Source organism: Tursiops truncatus, chromosome 13 (assembly GCF_011762595.2).
Source record: "Tursiops truncatus isolate mTurTru1 chromosome 13, mTurTru1.mat.Y, whole genome shotgun sequence".
In the NCBI taxonomy this organism is placed as follows: domain Eukaryota; kingdom Metazoa; phylum Chordata; class Mammalia; order Artiodactyla; family Delphinidae; genus Tursiops; species Tursiops truncatus.
In genome coordinates, this window is record NC_047046.1 from 63,036,281 (window position 1) to 63,058,961 (window position 22,681).

Below are 22,681 nucleotides of genomic sequence, written 5' to 3' on the forward strand. Positions count from 1 at the left end.
AAGAAATTGAGAGGAAAAAAATAGTTTTATATATTACCCAGATATTTACCATTGCTAATGTTCTTTATTCCTTCCAGGCGGTTCAAATTTCCCTCTGGTATAACTTCCTTTCAGCCTGAAGAAATTGCTTTGCTTTTCTTCCAGTGAAGTTCTGCAGGCAATGTAAAAGAATATTTACTTTGCCTTCTTTTTCGAAGAATAAATTTACTGGATATAGAATTCTAAACTGATAACTCTTTCTCTTGACCCTTTAAAGATGTTGTTCCACTGTTTTCTAGCCTCTATGTTTTCTCTTAAGAACTTGGTGAATGTTAAAATTATTGTTGTCCAGTATGTCATGTGCTGTTTTTCTCTGGCTGCTTTCAAATATTCTCTTTATGTCTAGTTTACAGTGTTTTGACTATAATGAACCTAGATGTGATTTTCCTTGCCTTTATCTTACTTTTTATACTCTAGGTTTCTTGAATCTGTACATATTTATGTCTTTCACTAAATTTAGAAAAATATCAGTCATTTCTTTGAATTTTTTTTTTTTTTTTTTTTTTTTTTTTTGCCGTACGCGGGCCTCTCACTGTTGTGGCCTCTCCCGTTGCAGAGCACAGGCTCCGGACACGCAGGCTCAGCGGCCATGGATCACGGGCCCAGCCGCTCCGCGGCATGCGGGATCCTCCCAGACCGGGGCACCAACCCGCATCCCCTGCATCGGCAGGTGGACTCTCAACCACTGCGCCACCAGGGAAGCCCAACTTTGAATATTTTTTCTGATCCATTCTTTCTTTCCTCTTCCTCTGAGACTTCAATTATATTTATATGAGAACTTTTGATATTGTTCTACAGGTGGTAGAGGCTTTATTCATTTTTTAAAATCTTTTTTTCTCTCTTTTTCTTCAGATTGGATAATTTCTATTGATGTACCTTTACATTCACTGATTTTTTTTTCCTGTCATCCCCTTTTGATACTAATCCTGAGAGTCAGGCTTTTCACTATTGGAGAAAGAAGTTACAAATAAGCAAGAGAGGAAGGCTAGAATGAACCCCCGTTGCATTGGATTAGTGTTGGAGATCAGTGGAAGCTCATTTATTATGATGATGAGAAAGAGGGAGAGAGAGAGAGAGAGAAATAGATGGGTTCACATGAGTTAGTGTACATACATATATTCCTAACTCTATTCATTGAGAGGATTTGGAAACAATGACACTCCCATAGCAATGAGCACACCTAGTGCCCAGATCTTGGTTTCTAAATATCATTCTCTAATGAAAGGAACAGGGGTCCTTGGAGAAATGGTTGATCCCAGGGCTAGGGCAGAGGAAACAAAAGATGAATTTTGAGCATCTTGTGGTATCAAAAATTAAGGAAGTGCTCAAAAATAATTATGGGGGCTTACCAAAGGACACAAGCCACTGTGAAAGGGCTCCTAATACATTACTATTGAATTATATCCCAAATGATATAATAAATATTTATTGTTCCATACTGATATAAATTAATTGTTGACTAAATAAGTAAATGGGGTGGGGGATGAGACAACTCCTCCTTCATAAGAATTCCAACTAATCAATGTAGAACAAAAGAAGGAAATAGAAAACCACCATGAGAACATCACAGTAACAATGGTTGAAGGCAAGATTCACCAATGAATGCTAAAAGTTGTGGGTGAACGTCTAAGACAAAACAGAGTATAGTTTCAAAATATCTTCCTCAAATATTTATTAATTCCTGTGGTGGAATATGTTCACAAATTCTTAGATACTTCTCCCTCCAGGAAGGAGACTTTAATTTTTCTCTCTGTGAGTGTGGGCTGGATTTAGACCTTCATCTAACAAATAGAGTATAAAAAGAAAAAAATACTAACTGTATAGTGGAGACACCTGGCAGGCACCCCCGAACCAATTGCTCAAGGTTAACATCACCAGTAGTAAGACATTGACACCACGTACCCTCTGATATGATGTAATGAGGACAAGTCACCTCGGTAGTATTCCTCCCCAAGATCATCACTTTAATTGTGAGAAAGCATTAGACTAGTCCAGATTGCAGGATATTCTGCAAAATATCAGACCAGTATTCCTAAAAAGTGTCAAGGTTATGAAAGGCAAGGAAAAAGTAGGGAGCTATTACAGATTGGAGGTAACTAAGGTAAATGTGAAGATTAATGCAACGTGGTGTCTTGAATTGGATCCTAGAACAGAAAAAGGACATTAATAGAAAAACTGAGATAAACCTTCCCTTTAAAATGTAAACCTTCTTGAGCATCGGGACAGAGTTATTCAACTCCCAAGGGCTTAATATAAAGCTTTCAACACTGATTTCTTGACGTGTTCAAGTCAGACATAACAGTAATAATAACAGCAGCCATTTATTACATCTTCATGTAGGCCAGATACTCAGCTCAGAATTCTACATACAATGTGTCATTTAATCCTCCCAATAACGTCATCAACTCCATTTTACAGGTGAGATGTTGGACACAGAGAATTACAGTAATTTGCCCAAGGTCACACAGCTGGTCATTGCAGGAGCCAAGAACTGAACCCAGGGAGTTTGACTTCAGCACTCAGACTCTTTAACTACTATGCACGGTCTCTGGGAGTGTTTACTAAATTATTGTCTTGAGGAATTAGGAAACCCCATTACAAGAATACTTTGAATCATCCAAAATGAAAACCAAAAAATACTGGGGGAGGAAATGTTTATATAATTCTCTCTGAAGCAGCAAAATCTATACCCTTGTTTTCCAAGCTTTAGTCATCCTCCAGCTACCTCCTTGATTTCTGCCGTGGCTGATATAACCTGCGCTCTCAGTCACTTAATACCTTTTAAATCGACTCAATTGTTTTTGCTTAAGTAAATTATTTAAAAAGGAAAGTGATCTCATGTCACTATTGTAAATGAAAAAGCAGTGTCCTTTACCTTAATTAAATGGTAACCTAAAAATAAAAACCATAGAAACAAAACAATGTCAATAGATTACATTTAGATGTTGGTGCCTGCCAAGGGCCTGAGCCTGAGTGAGTTCTGTTCTCTCTTTGCTAAAACAGGGAAAATGTAGCAAAGGTTGGAAAGCTATCCATGACAGACCAGCACCAAAAGGCAAGCAGAAGAATTATCAAAAAACTGAAAATAGTAGTCTTCTTTGTAATTTTGGGATTCGGTGACAGAAACTCCACAGGAACCGTGGCTTAAACAAAGTAGAAACTATTTCTATCTCACACAAAAGTCCACAGGTAGGAGGACTGGCTGGTATGACACCCCACAGTGCTGTGAGGAGGAGGCACCTATCTTGTGGTCCCATTAGTACAGCTTACATGGTCACTTCAAAGCCCAAGATTGCTGCTCCAACACCAGCCAACACTTCTGCTCTCCAGGGAACAAAAGAAGAAAAAAGGAAGAACAAGGAATACCTCTTCTCTATGAGAACACTTCTCCACTTTGGCTTGCATCTCATTGGCTAGAACTTATTCACATAGCCAGGGAGACAGGGAAATGTAGTTTTTATGTTGGGCAGCCAAGTGCCTAGCTTAAAAAAAGGAAGGGGGGATTCTGTTATTAGAGGAAAACGGATAGACAATAGCAATCTCTGTGATTTTACAATTCTCCATGCCCCACTCATCTTCTTCCAAGATTCACCTTAGGTGAACCACCTAAGTCATTCCAAGCCCAGGCCTTGAGCTGACCTTTCCACCTGCCTCTGAAGTTGGCCTTGACTTTGTAGCTCCTCTGCACACCTTCAGAGCTAAGGAAAGCACTTCTCTCTCCCTACTAAGGTTACATCTTGTTATTAGGCCCCTTAAACCTGCCCTGGCCCCTGAGTCCATCTCTTACAGGGCCCCCCGTGCTAAGTGGACTGTGGAGTGGCACAGCACTGCTACAGAGGAGGGAGCACTGCTTGGGGAGGCATCAGACCTGGGTGGGCTTTCCAACTCTGCCCCTTTACTATAAGATGTGAAACTCCTCAAACTTCAAGACAGAGTTATCAGAGCCCATAACTCAATCTGGGGCCATGGATTCTTCCATCCCATGGCCGGGACCTCTGTCTTTGGCATGGCGGTGTCAGGTTCAATGAGGAAGAATCTCTGAGAGTGAACCAGTGATGGCCAGCACTCCATTACTTGCATGTTAGACTTGAAATAGAAAGAACTGATGCTAAAATAATTCAATCTCCCCCGTGGTTTGGGGTGGGTGGACAGAGGGTTGCCATTTCCTGTTGCCACATATAAATAAGATCTGGTCACCCTGTGGGAAGTAGCCTATTTCCACATAGGATGAGGGTCGCCAGCCCCCTGAGCTGCCCCTGCTCACCTGGCCAGCCACCTGGTCACCCTCTCCTCCAGCCGTGCTCCCTCCACCCTACAGCACAAAGAATCAGAGTAACTCATCCAAGGCCCCTCAGTCAAGTGGCAGAGGCAGCCCTCAGACCCAGGTAGTCTGGCTCCTAAACACCATGTTTCCTTACGTCAGGCTGAAGTTGGGCCACTACCCAGACCAAAGGCTCAGATGTATGATGCAGTGTTGAGGACAGGACTCTGGGACAGAAGCTTGGCCTGGGGGAAGGGTAGAATTTTCCACATTGTGCTTTAGAGTTTTCCACCTAAGTGCCTGGAAGAAGGGAGGACGGTGCTGGGAGCAAAGGCTCAACCGTGGGACAGGTGAACCATTTGGAGTGGGAGGGAGCCTTCATGCCCTCTTCCCCTGGGGAGGCCTAAGTAGCTTTTTTCATTAATTGATCGATTCTATTGGAAAACATACCAAACGTACAGACAAGGATAGAAAAGAAAAATGTACCTACTACCTGGCTTTATCACACTTAATGCTGAGCCATCTTTCCTCCAGATTTTCACTTTTAAGAAATGGAACAACAGATGAGCTGAAGTTTCCTGTGTATCATTCCCCTTTCCCCAGCAGAAACCACTATCGTGAAACTGGTGTTATCACTCCCATGAGCATTTTGATACTTTTAATACACATGTCTGCATCCATACACATCTTACAGTGCTGATTTTCATGTCCTGAAACTTTTTCCCAATGGAATCACACTGGACATTCCTTGTGCACTTGTTTTTTCCACTCAACATTTTGCCTTTGTTTGTATCTGTGTTGATACATGTGAACTGCAGTTCATTTGTTTTAACTTCTATATAAATAGGACACAATTTCAAAATTTTATTTTCTGGTTGTTTTGTATTTTTTAATGTTAGAAATGACCTTGTAAGAAGATTCTTGTACCAGCGAGGCTCCCACACTCCTCTGCACTACTAGACTTAGAAGTGGGATGCCTGAGTCATGGGGCAGGAGCATCTTCAATTCTTCAGACTGTTGCCAAACTTCTTTCCAAAGTGGTTCTACCGATTCATACTCCCACCTGTAGAACTTTGAACTCTCCACATAGTTGCCTACACTTGGTATTATCAGCCTTTAAGTTTTTGCCAAGCAAAACGAAACGGTGTCTCTCTGAGATTTTAATTTGCATTTTCCTTTATTAGCAGTGAGACTGAGCATCTTTTCATGGCTTTATTTTATGGGCCTGAGTCTTTAGGTGTCTCCCGCAGTGAGATTCAAGGGGAAGTGCAGATTAGCCAGAACTCAGATCTTAGTCCGGGAGCTCATCAATTCCAGAAGCTCTCCTAACTCCTGGGTAAGAAATTCACTGTTGCCTGAATAGACTGGAGGAGTTGATCTCGTGGAGGCTGAAGGGAGAGAGTAACGGGGGGAAGAGGCCTGTTCTACCCTATCCATCCACCGAACAACTGGAGTCTGGCACAGCGCCCCTGGTGGTGACCTGTGGCATGACTGCTGCAAGGCCGGTCCTGGATGGCAGGAGCCCTCTTCCCTGCAGAAGCCTCTGGAGAGGATGTGAGCAAGAGAAAAGGTAAGATTAAGAGACAACTGCCCTCTTGGGCCAAAACCACAGGAAAATTCTGTCTGACATATTTTAAGAAAACTCTATCGAAATATAACCGATAGATAGAAAAGTACACAAATTGTAAGAACCCAGCCCAGTTGAATTTTCACGAAGTGAACATACTTATGTAACCACCACCCAGATCTAGAGCAGAATATTACCAACACCCCAAAAGTTCCTCTCATCTCCCCTCCCAGTCACTACTCCCCCACCTCAAAGGCAAGTTCACATTTTTTTTTTAATATATTATCTTGGCTGTTGAAGAGTATGAGAGCAGAAGTTCTCTGGATCTTTCCCTTGACTCTCATGAGGGAAGTTACCTGAAGTCTTAGGTCATCACAATACCATGTGAAGGTTTAAGTATTTGAGCACATAGACCCAAACTATAGCAAGGTCTCTGAGGCCCCTTGCTTGGCCAGGCTTGGTTTATTGGATGGACAGAGGGAGGGCGTAGGGTGCGGGGGGCAGGGGGTGGGGGTTGGGGGGTGGAGCTCTGGTGTGGGGAGTGGCCAAGGAGAGTGATTATTTACTAACTGGAAGGAAAGTATTCTGATATATTACTGCCCAGCACAGACTTGCTCATGTGCAGCGGAGTGTCAGCAGAGGTGCAAGTGAGAGACACAAACCTGTTACAAGGCTCTTGCAGTGCAGGCAAGAGCAGGTGGTGGCTTGGTTTGGCTGTGGAGATAGAAAGAAGTGGATTGTCAGCACATTTTAAGTATATCTGGGTGGAAGAAGTTACAGGACCTGCTGTTGGATTGGAGGAGGGCGTGAGGGTGAAGGAGGTGTGAAGAACAATGAGGGCATCTGGGCAGACACCGATGCCATTTACCAAGACAGGGTCTCCCAGAGCAGGAGCTGGGTTAGGGTAGAAATCATGAGTTCTGTTTTGGACACGTTAAATCTGAGATGCTTCTGAGCCCTGCATGTGGAAATGTCAAGCAGAGAATTAGAAATGAGACTTTAGAGCTGAAAGAGAGGTCTAGATTGAAGATTTAAGCCTGGGAATCTTTGGCCTACGGAGGCTATTTAAGCCCATGGTGTCAATGAGATTTTCTAAAGAGACAGAACCAAAAAGGACTAATCAGTTATAGTTACACAGCCTTTAAGTGTGTTAATGATATCAAGGCTATGTTTTTAAAGGGGTCCTTGTCTTTTAAATATACTGAAATGTTTACATATAAAATAATGTGAAGTGTGGAATTTGCCTAAAAATAAACCAGGGGAGAGGAGTTAATATTTACGAATGTTATGAATATTTAGACCATAATTTGGTAAGTGTTGAGAATGGGTGAGTACATAGGGGTTCATTAGACTATTCTTTCTACTTTTAATGTATGTTTGAAATGTTCTATACTAAAAGGATTTAAAGGAAAACAAGGACGCAACACAGAGCCCAGAAGACCTCTAGCCTTTAGTGGTCAGATGGAGGAGGTAGGAAAACCTGCAAAGGGAAAAGAAGTGGCCGGAGGGGCAGCGAAGGAGGATGACCAGCAGATCAGGGTCTCTGAACAAGAGAAAGGGGCTGACGAAGGAGTGAGATGGTAACTGGCCTGTTAGGGACTCAGAGGGCAAGGCCGATGAATGTTTAATTGCACCCAATGGATCTGGCAACGTGGAAGTCCTTGGAGATCTCCACAAGGCCGTGCTGAGGGAGCAGGTTCAGTGTCAGAAATCTGCCCGGAGTGAACTGAGGGAGCGCGGAAGGGTGTGTAGACTCTTCTTTTGACAAGCTTGACTGTGAATGAGAGCAGAAGGACAAAGAGCTGAGGGAGGGTTTTCTTCCACAAAGGGAGAGACAATGCATTTAGATCCGAGAGAGAGAGAGAGAGAGAGAGAGAGAGAGAGAGAGAGAGAGAGAGAGAGAGAGAGAGAGAGAGAGAGAGAGAGAGAGGGAGGAGAGAAGTGCAAGGGCAGGGCCGTGAACCCCTGGAATTAGGTTCCGAGCAACCCACCACCCACTGTCACAGGAGGGAGGGGGGAAGCTGGTGCAGATGAGGCTGCTGGAAGGCTTGGAGGCCAGTGCCCATCTGATGGCTGTTCCTCCCTCTTCTTGGGGCAGGACACTTGGTCATCAGATGCCCAGGAGGGGAGGTCATGTAGGAAAGCTGAGGAGACTGAAGCTGGCTTGAAAGAGTCATGGAGAATGGGAGGGTGAGCTTGTTGAAGACTGTCACCTCCCCGTCACCACTTCGTGAACACATGTTCTAATACTATTTTCAACTCTGCAGCCCTGACTGTTCTTTGATGTTGCAGGAGAGCTCCAGATGAGGAAGCCGTGAAGTAAGGCATCCCTGCGCTCAAGCTGGAAGTCCCTGAGACACTGAAGAGAGGGGACCCATCTCCCTCAGAGCTGGAGGCCATCTCTAAATAAGAGTCAGGGTCAGAAGGACCCGAGACAAGGACCCAGGAGTGTGGGAAAATGCCTTCATTCTGCAGAGAAGACATTGAACGGTAAAGTACCAATGATGTTAGGCTTGATTCAATAGTTCAGCGATTTGCTTTCTGTTAATTTCACAAATAACCATTTTTACTATATTCTCTTTTTCCGTCAAGTGAGTATTTATATAATATTGGCAGAAGACAAAAAGGTGGCTGATATTTTTTGGTTAACTACTAGTACTTATTTCCTGACTTTTCTTTATTGCTTAAGAAAATTAACCTTAACTTCAATATTTTTCATTACCTCTCCTTTTAAAGGTTTCTCAACCCCTCACCGTCTGTCTGTCCCCAGGTTAGCATTGCCCAGAGAAGCACAGGGCTACAATGTTAACGATAAAAATAGCCACCAGCTTGATCTGCGGAGTATCTGCCGCATATCTGCCTTGCCCTTTCTAAGCCATGGCTCCAGTCTGCCTGACTGGAGCTTCATACAGGCTCCTGCTCTGTGAGGTTGGCAAGACAGAGTGGTGGTTTTCAAATTTTTTTCCTTTTAATCCCCATTTAACAGACAAAGAAGCTGGGGGTCCTGGAGGAGATGTGATTTGCAAAGACCACCCAGCTTGTTAAGAGTCAGAGTTTCAACTAGAGACCATCATCTCTGGCTCCCAATGTTGGGGTCTGAGGGATGAGAGGCTGGGGACTCTGGCGGTGACGGACAGGACACCAGGATGAGAGCTGTCTCCAGGGCACACAGGCGACTCCTTGGGCGCCCTCTCCTGGTGTCCGGTGTATGAACAGGATGTCTTCTCCAAAGACAGCAGCGCTCTCAGGGCAGAAAACTGCGGAAAGCACCTCTGATGCCAGAGAAAACTAGAGGCCTGCCAAGCTCGGGCCTCTGCTTAGACGGCTGCAGGCCAGAACAGAACTTGGCTTTTACTGAGCCATGAGCAAAGGGCCAAAGAAAACAATTAAGAAACCCCCACCCCTAGAAGCCAGCCCCCTGCCCCCAGCCCCTCTGCAGATGGCTCTAGTGACTCACTCCTCCCCAGGGTGCGGCCTTGGAGGAAACGGCCCAGGAGTGCATAGGAGGAGTTCTGTATTGACGGACTTCAGGCAGGTCCTGGTCTCCAGGAAGGAAAAACACCACTGAAATCATCACGGTTGGCAACCGTGCTGCTCCCCAGGGTCCGGGGGCATCTGGTGAGTGGTGTGCAGGAAGGGGTGAGGGAAGGGGTGCAGGTTCGGCTGCACTGGGGAGACAGCTTCCCAGCCATGTCTGGACAAGGACAGAGCTGGACCCAAAGGGGCCTGTCTGCTGCTACAAGCACAAGCTCGTGGACCATCGACCACCACAGGCCGGGAGCATTTAACCTATCACATCCACAGGTGTGGTACTGTGGAGACAATCGTTAGATTTTGCCTGCCCCAGGCTAACATTCTTAAGGATTGTCATTTTGGACTTCTTACCAACAGAAAAGTCTGAGGCCTGATTCTCCTCTGTATGAAACGCCATCTTTGCTGCAAATAACACACAACGTAATGACGCAAACAAGGAAACAATGAGGACGTGCAAACCCATGCTCTCTTATTGCCAAAGCCCACCAAACCTGTCCCAGACGTCAAAATGTTACCTAAACGCACGTTTTGCCTCTCGCTGTTGGCACAGCCAGGAAAGAAGGACAACGGTGCCAGCAGGGCGGGCTCCCTAGAGGCTTCCAGGTGGTCAGTTTCTGGCTTGAGGGATGGGAGTCCAGGGATGGAGCTCTTGGGATGCAGAGCACTGTGGCTGGAAGTTAAGGCTCTGCCCACATTTACTGGGGCAGCTGGGGACAGACTCTCTACAGTGCCCAGCACAGGTCCAGGAATTCACTCATTTCTCCCTTGGTTCACACATTCATTCATCTGCCGTCCTGCAGGCATGTGCCAATGGCCCTCTTGTGCCCAATACAGAGCCGGGCTCCTGGGTAGATTCAGAGAGTAATGAGACACTCCTTGCCTTGAGTAACTACACTTGTGGCAACACAATGCAAAACAGGCCACAGAGCTGTGCTGCGGGAACACACGGAGCACCTCCCGCCCCTGGCCTCCAGGCCACTCTGCCAGAATCTCTGCTCCCTCAATTCATTCAGGCCTCGGATCAAATTCCTCTGTCCTGGAGGCCTTCCCTGGCCGCACCCCAGTCCCTCCCTGTCCCCTGACCCAGCCTTATGTTTCTTCAAGGCGCTTACCTCCTCCTGATCTCACATGTATCAGTTGTCTTGCCCAGAATGTCAATTTCATGGAGGCAGAGACCTTGTCCTGCTCTCTTCGGAGTTCTCCGCTCCTATACAGGGCTTGGCACAGACGCTGCGAAGTAAATATTTGCCGGGAGAAGGAAAGGAAGGAGGGAGGGAAACTGCTGTGACTCACCAAACGTGACAGATCTGAGAAGGCTTCCAGGTGGAGGTGGCCAGGACTTACAGTAGGATTTTCCCCAGGTCGAAAAGAGAGGCCCAGGCAACCAGGCAAAGGGAGTGGCACCTACAGAGTTAAGGAGGCTGGAAGGAGGGGAGGCCAGAGAGGTAGTTGGGGATAACTCCTGAAGGGCCTTGAGGCCGCAAAGGGGTCAGGGCCTTGACCTTGGGCTGTAGGGAATGGTCCAGAGTAGTTAAACAGAGGACAAGGAAGGGCAGGGTGTGCTGTGCTGGAGCCAGGAGGAATGGAGGACAGCTTGACGGCCAGGGACTACTTGACTCGGCAGCTTTCAGACTGTGCCAGCAGAGCAGGGAGGCAAGTTCCGGGGGGCCAGAGGGTCCCTAAGTGCAGCCCGGGTGGGGCCTGGGAGGCTTCATGGAGGAGGTGAGCCCTGCGCAGGGCTCTGGAGGCCACACCAGGGCGGCAGGAAGGGGGAAGAGAGGGCAGGGTGCCAGGGCCAGCTCTCAGCGCTGACAGCGCCCACTCCGCCCACCTCTGCCTCCCCTCCGTGAATACCAACATGCTCATCCAAACATTCTGGGTGGACTTAGGCTAATTATCCAGCCAGGAGACGCTTACGTGGACAAGGCCGAGTCTCCCAACAGCCCCCATCCCCGCCTGGGGTGGCCTTGAGTCTCCTCTGCCCACCCTCGTCGCCTGGTGCCAGCCCAAGGCCGGGGACTCGCCCCAGACACCTCTCAGCCCCTCACCCTGCTCTGGACCCTCCTTGGCTCCCCCCTGCACCCCTGCAAACCCCTCCCCCTCCCCCCTGCATCCCCACCCCACCCTTGGAGGAGGCTTGGGCTTTGGGTGTCTCTGGGATAAGGGGGCCTGGGGGTAAGGGGTGCCGGGGCTGGGTCTCCTCCCGGCTTCTGTCTTTCGTGGGCCCCCTGGGCTCCACTGCCCTCTCCACCCCTCCTTCCCACCCACACACAGGGGAGGAGGGCAAGATGCACCCCACATAGGGGCCCCCTCAGGACCCACCAGCAAGCCCACGCCAGGCCTCGAGGAGGGAGACAAACTGGAAATCAGCACGTCCAGAGATGCCCCCCACCCTGCCTGGGGGTAGGGGAGACACATCATACTTACACAGCACTGCTCGTTATAGCTCTAAAGTCACTTTCTGGTGCAAAAACATAAAAAATGTATTACGTATGACTTGGTATCACGTTTGATATATTTACGTAATTTTTCAGAAAAGAAAACTAGCAAAACCTCTCTGGGAAAAGAAATCCCCATTTCCCCCAAACTTTCAAGTTATTTTCGTGCCTTCCTGGCTCTGCTCTGGGGAGGGAGAGGTGACGACTCCACACCCACCGGGATCTCACCACCGGGAGAGGCGAGCGTGCAGCTAGCTCTTCCCCGGGTGCGCAGCCCGCCAGGGGTGTCAAATTGATTAACTTCCTCATGGTAGTGAGCTCCCTCATGTTTTCCTTTGCAGTGTCTCAGCTCTAAACGATCGTGACCCAAGGCAATTTACAGTTACTTCCATTTTTTTTTAATGAAGTCTGATTTAATCGTTGGAATGGTTAATGGCCTCGTCTGTCACACATAATAAAACAGAGCCTAATTGCATTTTAAAAAGGCCCTTTTGGTATGAACAGAAGAAACAACTTGATTGCCTTGTGAGAGAGGGCTTTGCTGGGCGCTAAGATGGCTTCCCAAGGGCACCAATTTCTCCCTGGGTCGCCATTTCACCCTCCCCAACTGTTCTTTCTTCTAAAGGAATTTCCTAATTCCTCAGCCAGTTAAAACCCTTGGCTGTCCTGCCAGCATCCTCAGGCCGCCCCATCCTCAGGCTCCCAAGGTTTTACACACCCCTGCGTGGTTACAGCCCTCCAGGCCCTCCCGTGGAAGCAAATTGCCCGACACCCATTTTATACCTGGGAAAACTGAGACTGGCTTGCCCTACTTGTCCAGCGCCCCAGGGCGGTGAGTCAGTGCCTCTCTGATAGGCACTGTCGTCGTCACCGCCAACCACTGACCATCCCCACCCAGCCAGACAGCCCACAATGTGCTCCACCCCTGTGGCAGGATAGGGCCCTTGTTAACAGGCCTGTGTCCTGTCCTCTCAGAGTCACTGTGCTTGAGCACTGAATCCAAAACCCAGGGGGAAACTGAGGCAAGGACCAGTGATTCACCCAAGAGCCTAGAGCTTGTTCAAAGGGACCTGAGGTTAAATTTTGGTCATTGAGCAAATAACAAACTTGCCTCCTATAAAATACAAAAGTCGGCCCCTTCCTATAGGAGAACCTGGGAAAGCCTACAGAAGCCTGGCCGGGGCCAGCCCCCTCCCGTGCCCTGACTCTCCTGCTCTCCTTTCCTCCCCAGCCTCTGTCCAGGGCACCGCCTACCCCTGCCCCAGCGCTCCTTGAGCGAGCCCACCCCGGAGCCTTCAGCAAGGTTTACCAGTTGGCCTAGTAGGTGTCACAGGGGAGGCTCAGGTGGCCTAGCTAACACCAGACTGAAGGCCTAGTAGTCCTCACCCTGGGAGGGAGGGAGATCTAAAACAGAACCATGGCCGTGGTGTCATGAGCCATGTGACCTTGAAAGCGGGCTCCCTCTGTGGAACACATCCTCACTTGTCACGTGGGGGCATCTCCATGCCCCTTCCTTCAGGAGGCGCTTTGCTGAGGGCAGATGGGGGTGCCAGGAAGGCCCACAGAGCCCACCTGGAGGGAGGCCAGAGTCCTGTGGAAGAAGTGCCCGGCCAGGGGTGTGGCTCGGCCCAGCCAAGCTGTGCACCCTGCAAACTTGGGAAACGGGGCCTGTCTGCACACTCCTGCCCTTCGTCATGTAGCCTCTTTTAAGTGCCCGTGCCTGAGCGGAGGCTGAGAAGCAAAGAGCGTGTGGGCTCTTGGCCAGCTTCTTGGACTGGAGGGGGGCAGCTGGGAGAGGCATCCAGTCGTAACTGCTGCTTCCTTCCTGAGCTCGGCCGGGAAGGGGGCCCGCAGGCTGGGGCCAGAACTTGCAGATCGTCTCTGGGGGCAGAGCCCATGGCTGTGCAGGCCCACTTGTCTTCTCTAACAAGGAAAAGGAGGTTGGGGGAATGGGGAGCCTTCTAGCCCCTTGCAGTACGGTACAGGGAGAGGTGGGCTTAGAGTCAAAGGACCAGGTTCCAGCCTGCCCAGCTTCCAAAATGTGTGATTTGATCCCTGTCCTTGTTTGGAATAGACAGCCAGTGATCAGGACCTAGAGGGTGTGGGCAGACCACGTAGGACAATACTCACCCAAGCGCATGGAGAATCTGTAAGAAGCAGAAAGCCTACCCTCCCAAAGGGCAAAATGGGAGGGAACTTGTGTTCTTATTCTCTCTCTCGCTCCCTCCAGTCAGCTTCAATCTGAAAAGGACAAAACAAAAGCAGGTACCTACAATAGCTGTGGCAGAGGCTCTGCTGGAAAGAAAAATTAAAATGAGCCCTTGTAGAAAGAAAACTCAGTGGCTCTCATTGTTGTCAGAAGCTCCACCTGGACACGGGGGGCACGTTCTCCCCAGGGATCTGAGAGGAAGCATTTTGTCCTGACTGCCTCTGGCCACCCTCTCGTAACTATCAGGGGAGGACCCTCAGGATGAACCTAGCATCTCCCTTACCTCTCTCCTTGTCCAGCTCAGGCTTCATTAAACACACACTCAGTGTCCTGTCCCTTGCTCCCTCTGTCATGCCTCTCTAGCAAAACCCCAATGCTTGTTAAACCAAGAGTCCATCCTCTCTGGACCTGAACTCAGGAAAGGGAATATAGTTGGAGAAAAGCATGCTGTATCAGTCAGCATAGGTTATGCTGCAGTAACAAACAACCCCAGGTCTCAGGGGCACCACTCCAAGGCCAACAGAGAGGAGGTTCACTGCAAGTTGGTGTGGCTCTGATCGCCAGCAGCATGTGACACAGACAATCATTCTGTCTTCCCTGAAATTTGCTCTCAGGGACAACGTTTTCCCTTTGTTCTCCTCCTACTTCACTGGTCATTTCCTGTCAATCTCCTTTACTACTTTCAACTCATCTTTCCAACCCTTAAACTTTGGAGAATCTGGGGATTAATCCTGACACCTCCTTCCTGCCCACACCCACTTCCTCAGTGGGCTCATCAGGCACACAGCATTGAGCACCACCTGTGTCCCAATGTCTCCACTTACATCTTTGCCCAATCATTGTCCCTAAATTTCAGATTTGTACATTCAGCTGCCAAATCAACAGCTCCACTTGCACAAGTAAAAGGTGTCCAAAACTAAACTCTTAATTTTAACCCCCAAACGTACTACCACTGACCCCCAGTCTCCCGTCCCAGTTATTGGCAACTCCACTCTTCGAGTCATTCAAGTCAAAAACCTTGAATATCCCTTGACTCCACAGCCAGTTCATCAGCAAACCCTGTTCACCCCACCTTCAACATACACACAGAATCTGAAAATCTCTCATCATTTCTGCTACCACCCCGATCCAAGACAACCATCCTCTCTCACCTGGACAATTATTGCCAGAGCCCTCTAACTGGGCTCTCTGCTTCTGCCCCTACCCTCTTCCAGGATGGAGTGATTCTTTAAGACTAAGTTAAATCAAGGCACTCCTCTTCTCAAAATCCTCCAAGAGCTTCCATTGCAGAGTAAAATCCAGTGTGCTCACCATGGCCTATGAAGGCCTATGTGACCTGGCCCACTGCTGCTACCTCTATGTCCTCATCTCCCTCCATGCCTGTGTCCCCAAACTCACCAAGCAACTTTCATATCAGGCCTTTGTACTCGCTCTTCCCTCCACCTGGAATGTTCTTCTCCCAGAGACCCACATGGTTTGCTTCCACGGGTCTCTGCTCAAATGTCATTTATCAGAGAGGTCTTCCCTGACCTTCTATATAAAATAGGATCCAATTTCTGACACTTTACATTCCCTTGTCCAGCTTGATTTAGTTTCGTATTATTTACCATCATGTGCCCTTTTTTGTCTCTCTCTCCAAAATAGAATGTAAATACCAAGAGAAGCGATTTTATTTGTTTTGTTCATTGAGGTAGCTCCAGCCCCTAGAGCAGTGCCTGGCATGAGGCAGGCACCCAATACATATTTGCTGAATGAATGAATGTGTGGCTGAACTAAAGGGGGAGATAGCAGAGCACAGAGGCAGGAAGTAACTCACTCCCTTGCAACACAGGGAAAACACTATGTTAGACATGTATTTTGTGAGACATTAAGCTTCTTCACTATTTAGGTTATTTTCAATTGAGTTTCTGTTCTTTTCAGCCAAGAGTATCCTAAATGAATCATTGCCATTCAGGCTGATTGGCTGGGAGCAAAAGTGCACAGGCCCCAGTAGGAGACTCCTGCCAGCTGTCCTTCCACAGCAGCGTGGGGTCAGGGAGCTGCCCCTTTTGATCCAGCTTCCTGGGCCTCCGCCCCAGGTTTACATCTAATGTGGTGGGACAGTGCCTCAGAATATACCACCAAGCTGGCAGTGCACCACAAAACCTATGGCCACCCATGCCTCTGGGTCCCTGGGTAAGGAGCTCAGAGAGAGGGAAAAGGTCACAATAGAACTCTGGTACTTTGCCCTGAACATCTAAGAGCAGGCCCCTCAGCCCTGCCTATTCTACTGTAGGGACCAGGTCAGTGCCAGCCTCCCCTGGAGAGAGATGGAGGAAGAACCTGGTAGTAACGTGCCATTGTTATGAGCCAAGCATGCTACCTGCATTTTACCTAGAAGGGAGGCTGCCACAGAGTGCTGTTTAACTCCTAACATCTATCCCTCTTTTTTTCCATTGTTAAGCTTCTCTTAAACTCACTCTGATTAGCCTTTCACCCCCACTGCTTCACTAAATCAGCTCCTGTCGACATTATCAATGACCTCCAGGATGCCAAACCCAGCAATGACTTCTCAGTCCTCCTCCAAATTGGCCTGTCAGCATCAGCAGTATGTGACAGTCTGACCCTTCCCCAAAACACCACACTCACCTGGTTTTCCTTCTTCCTTTCTGGCTGTTCCCCCTCAGTCTCCTTTGTTGGCTCCTCCTCAGTTTCTTATCCTCTTGATATAGGAGTACCCAGAAGCAATTCTGTCTCTGTCCATAACCTCTTCCTTGGAGATCTCATCCCATGACTTTGTATTTACTCACTGCTATGGATTGATGTTCCCCCTGCAAATCCACATGTTGAAGCCCTAATCTCCAGTGTGATGGTATCTGGAGGTGGGACCTTTGGGAGGAGATTGGGTCATGAGGGTGGAGCCCTCAAGATGGGATTAGTGCTCTTATAAGAGGAAGAGACCAGAGCCCTCTCTCACTCTACCTTTAGAGGATAGAACAAGAAGGTGGGCATCTGCAAGCCAGGGAGAGAGCTCTCACTAGGACTTAATCCTTCTGGCATCTTGGCCTTGGACTTTCCAGCCTCCAGAGCTGTGCAAAATAAGTTTCTGTTGTTTAAGCCACCAAGATTATGGCATTTTGTTACAGCAGCCCAAGCTGGCTAAGACACCCTCATACTTACCAGTTCCAATGTTCTTCACCCCTTTCTACCTGATATCACTTCCTTTCAGCCTGAAGAACTTCATTGAGCATCTTTTCTTGTGTGAGTCTGCTGGAAACAAATTCACTAGGCTTTTGTTTATCTGAAAATGTCTTTATTCCACATTTGGTTTTGATATATATTTTTGCAGGACATAGAATTCTATGTTGACATCTTTTTTCTTTCAGCACTTCAAAGATTTACTTATTGTCCATTAACTTTTATTTTTCTGAGGAGTCGGCCATCATTCTCACTGTTTTGCCCCTATATGTAAGTCTTTTTCCTCTTGCTGCTTTTAATATTTTTAAATATTTTTTCTTTATCTTTGGTATGCTGGTTTAGCAGTTTAACTATGTGTAATTAGTACTGGATTTCTTTGTATTTATCCTGCTTAGGATTCACTGATATCCCTAGACCTGTGGGTTGCTGTTTTTGAGGAAACTTGGAAATTTTTGGCTAATATTTCTTCAGATACTTTTCTCTCCTATTCTCCCTCTTTTTCTTCTGGAATTCCAGTTACATGCAGGCCACAATTTCTGATACAAGTCATTGAGGCTCTATCCATTTTTTCCCAGTATCTTTTCCTCTGGGTGCTTCATTTGGAAGATGACTTGTCTTCAGGCTCACTGATGCAGTCTTTTGTTGTAACCAATCCTCTGATTTTTTTAATATAATGTATCCTCCAGTTCTAGGGTTCCCATTTAGTTCTCTTTTAGAGTTTCCATATTCCTCCTGAACTGTCCTATCTTTTTACCAATTAATCCATCATTCCTATTGATTCTTTAAAAGACCTTATCAAATTTATTTTAGAGTTCTTTTCTGCTGATTGCAACATCTGTGTTATCTGTGTCTGCTTCTGTTGACTGATTTTTCTTTGACTATGACCCGCATCTTCCTGTTTCTTTGAATTTTTTTGTAAGTTTGGACTGTATATAGGATATTATAGATGATTTCTTATAGAGACTCTAGATTCTGTTATCTTCCTCTGAAGGGTACAGTGTGTTGCTCTGACAAACTGTTAAGTAACTGACAGATCATCTTAATCCTGAGGTGGCTTAATTTTAGGTTCTGTTATGGTGAGTCTCTTACAGTTTTGTCCTTAGTTGTAGGGTGAGTCCCTGAGTCCTGGGATGTGTCTTTACTTATGGAGTGTGGGCTTTCTGGAGTTTCAGTGGGAAGCCTGACACCAAGCCCCTGTACGTTGGAAGCACTGGAGATGCAGTGGGAAGCTGCAACCTCTGCTCAGTTCTATCAGTCTTCCAGTTGCTTTTTTCCTCTGGGCACCTTGGAGTTTTGATCCCCACATGCCTAGTTACGGAGTTAAGCAAGGATTCAAGAAGAGTTTATACACAGATTATGGGGATGGGCCAAGCCTGGTGCATTTGAGAAGGAACCAGAGGGCCTGGAAGACTAGAGCAGAGTGAATCAGAGGAGAGAAGTGGAAGATAAAGTCGAAGAGGTAGCAGGGCCAGATCTGGAGTACCTACTGGGCCATGCTCCAAGAGTTGGGATTCAACGAATGATGAGAAAACAGTGATGGTCTTGAGCACAGGAGTGACATAATCTGATTTACCTTTTTAAAAGATCAAATCCTCATACTATTTTTCACCTTCCAGATGGAAAAGGTTGAACAAGTTTGATTAATACATTGGGTTGATGAGGGTATGTGGCAAAAGGCACGTTCTCATTCATACCTAGTGGTAGTGTACACTGATAGAAATGTTATAGAAGGTAACTGCAATAAATCAAAATTGCAAATGGAATTAGATTCAGCAAGTCTACCACTGAGAACTTATCCTACAGATATACTGTATTTGTGTAAAATGACATAAGTACAATGTTACTCATTGCAACATAGTGTAAAACACTGGCAACAATCTAAATGCCTACCAGCGGGCATTAAATATATTACGGTGTATCCATACAGTGGAATATTATGCAGTCATTAAAAAAGAAATGAGACTGTTCTTTGCTAATATGGAATAATTTCCAAGAAATAATAAGTGACAAGATGAATTTACAGAGCAGTGGATCTAGTATATTTACATTTAAAATGGGAACTATAGGTGATCATGAACTATACCTTAGGAGGATATAAAAGAAGCTGGTAATACTGACTACCTCTTAGGAAGAAGAAAGAAACCTCAACGTCCACCCTGTTAGACTTTTTCAATTTTATACTATATCAATCTATTTCCTATTCAAAAAGAAAATGAAAATAAGAACACCATTCTGGCTTCTACTGGAAAAGAGCAGAAACTGAGAGACCAGTTGGGAGGTGGGGGGCTGTGTGGTCCTTCACAGAGAACTGCTGGTGCCTGAGCTCAGGTGGCAGTGGGGAGCTAGAACATCTTCCAGGCCATTGAAGCCCCTTCTTTTCCAGAACTTCTGTGTGTTACTTTCTCTCAGAGGATTTTTCTGAAGAAGAAATCTTCCCGGTAAAAGCCCCTCGTCAAGCCCAGAGAAGAGAAGGGCCTTGCCCAGACCACATAACTAGGTGGTGGTGAGTAGATATGAGATCTTAGGTCTTTTGAGTCCCAACCCAGTGCTGACTCAGTTCTAATTACTAGAGTCTTGAAACCAAACCCCACCTGCCTCCTGCCCCACTCTCAAGCCACCACCTTTTCCATGCCCCACCTGTGAACCCACCTGCCTCCTGCCCCGCTCTCAAGCTACCACCTTTTCTGTGCCCCACCTGTGAACCCACAGGTGGCAGCAGCACAGGTTCTGTGGCTTCTGGGGTCTTTTCTCTCTTTAGCCTTCCTTCTTGCCTGATGCCACCTCTGCCATGGAACTCAGTTATTCTCACCCTCCTGCTCTCCCTGAGACCCTCACTACACACACACACGTGCACACTCGTGGGGCTAAGCTGTTTCAAGGACCACCACTGCAGTTCCCACCTCAGGAAGACCCTTCAGACCTCCGGCTTCTCTCACATACACCCACCAGCATCCTCTCCCACCCATCAGGCTCAAAACTTGCCCGTCCTAGGTTCCCGCCCCTTTGAATCCTTTTTCTAACTGATCTAATTAATAACAATTCTACCTGCCATTGGTAACAGTGTGTTTCTTTCATCACTGTCCTGGGTGAGAGGCCTAAGGGGCAGGCATTTCAGGCTGCTTCCGTTCAGATCCACTGAGCACAGGGCTAGGGTGTTCCCTACCACACGACCACGACCCCTCCATGTGCCCAGGACGGGACCCAGGCCCCTAAATCCTGTGCTGGCTTTATGCTCTCCATTCTACTTCTTATTCTAACATTCAAACTGAGAAGTCAATGGATTAATCCTGCACCGGTTCATAAACATTTGCATGTGAGCCAGAGACTCTGGGAGCCACTAACGAGAACAACTAAATATGGAATGACAGCCACTTGGCAGGCAGACTGGGGTATTTTTCTGGGATAGGTCTTCACCTAATTCCAAAGAGACTGGACACAACATCTCTCCATTCTTTTCCTGGAACATTGCTGGGCTTTAAGGGGTCTCTGGCTTTGTCCTCTGGAAGCCTTCCTGTACAGACCCTGTGTTGTTCATGTACGGTCAACCCTTTGGCTCCATGACACCACATAGCAACTATGAAGAAAATAGAGTGGACAGGCTTCAGTGTAGGCAAGTAGGAAGCCACAGACCTCAAAGCAGAAATAACTCCCGTGTGCTCCCAGGGACCTGGCTCTGGGTGCTAATGCCAACTTCCTCTGTTCAGAGCTTTACACAGTGTGCCCACAAAGTAACATAGGCAACTGTACATCATAAATGCTTTACTGATAATTCAACACACACTGTGCTCAGTGCCATTCCCTGATATGTTTAATGTGCCTATCATTATCAATGCATGGTTCAACGTGCTGTGCAAAATCACAACCAAACCAGCGCACTAATGCGACGTTTCCATCCAGCCCTCATGATGAGTCTGGGATACATCATGTCACACACTTTTCTCTGGTTTTCACTGAATAAATCTGTGCCTATAGCACATTCAGAAGAGGTAATCTCAAGAGGGCTCAATCGGGAAAAATAAATGAATGAATAACATTATCTACATTTTAAAACTTTATGGCCCCTCTCTAGTTTGTGAAGCACTTTTGCAATCATTGTTTGTTACCCACAGCTTTCCTCCCCTACCAGTTACAGCCCGGGAAGAGAACCTAAGAGTCACAGAGACAGTGCCCTGAAGACATCAAAGAGCATCAAAGACCCCAGAGGGCCCTTCGGTCCATTGCTTCTTCTTCTTCTGTACAAAATCATGTGCCCTCCACCCCGAACCTGGAGGCTGCTCTGATCACTACCTACCCCACCTCCTCAAGGGAGATGGAACCACAGAGCAGAAGGCTCAGCAGAGCAGTGGACATAACTAAGGAGACGGGGGAAGGGGCTGCTACAGGAGGACAGCTCAGAAAACTCAGATTCTGACCCTCCTTCTTTCCCATGGCAAACAGGAATCAGACTACCACAGATGGTGTTGAAGAGGGTAAGCAGAGCCAGGCAGCTTCTGGTTCAAATCCCAGGTCTAAAAGTAAGTGACCTCGGGTGAGTTAGCTGGGCTGAGCTTCTGTTTCCTCACTGGGAAAACAAGGACAACCGTGTGTGCTACAATCACCCTTTACATTTGAGTGCACAGCTCTGTAGAGACGCAAATTAGAAGACAGAGCCCCTGCCCTCATGGAGCGCTGGAAATGTGACTATAAAATACAGTAGTCCCCCCTTATCAGCAGGGGATACATTCCAAGAACCCCAGTGGATGCTTGGAACAGCATATAGTACCGAACCCCATATACACTAAATTTTTTCCTATACAAACATACCCATGATAAAGTTTAATTTATGAATTAGGTACAGTAAGAGAATTGCTAGCATCACTTCTCTTGTGCTTTGGGGCCATTAAGTAAAAAGTGTTACTTAAACACAAGCCCTGCCATACTGCAACAGTTGATCTGATAATCTAACCCGCTACTAAGTGACGAAACAATGGGATACACTGAATATATAGGATGGAGCTGGACAGTGCCAGATTTCATCAAGCTACTCAGAACAGGCGCAATTTAAAACTTATGAATTGCTTATTTCCGGAATTCTCCATTTAATATTTTCGGACCACGGCTGACATGGTTAATTGAAACCATAGTAAGCAAAACTGCAGAAAAGGGAGGACCACTGTAACGTAAATATTCTTACATCAGTGGATCTGTTATGTTCCGATGAGAGATGCCCTTTAAAGTAGAGAGAGGCAACTCGGCATCACAGCTAAGAGCTCAGGCTCTGCCTCCAGAGGCCTGGACTCAAATCCCACCCAACCACTCACCGGCTGAGTGGCCTGGGCAAGACACTGACCTGTGTGTGCTTCAGTTTTGGCATCTGTGAAATGGGGATGTTACTAGGAGGGTTGTAAGGATTTCCGTGAGCCTTGCTTTGCTGGAAATATTTCTGGACTTTAAGAATAGATATCAGAGTTAATTTA

General features: G+C 47.1%; 1 long non-coding RNA gene across 1 annotated transcript; it reads right to left on the reverse strand.

The window, feature by feature from the left end:
* On the reverse strand, positions 1–11,461 carry LOC109550277 (uncharacterized). The gene is made up of 3 exons (XR_012325391.1): positions 10,514–11,461; positions 9,753–10,245; positions 1–7,641 (listed from the first exon to the last, which is right to left on the reverse strand). It is a non-coding gene; the product is annotated as an uncharacterized lncRNA (long non-coding RNA).
* Positions 11,462–22,681: the final 11,220 nt, after the last annotated feature.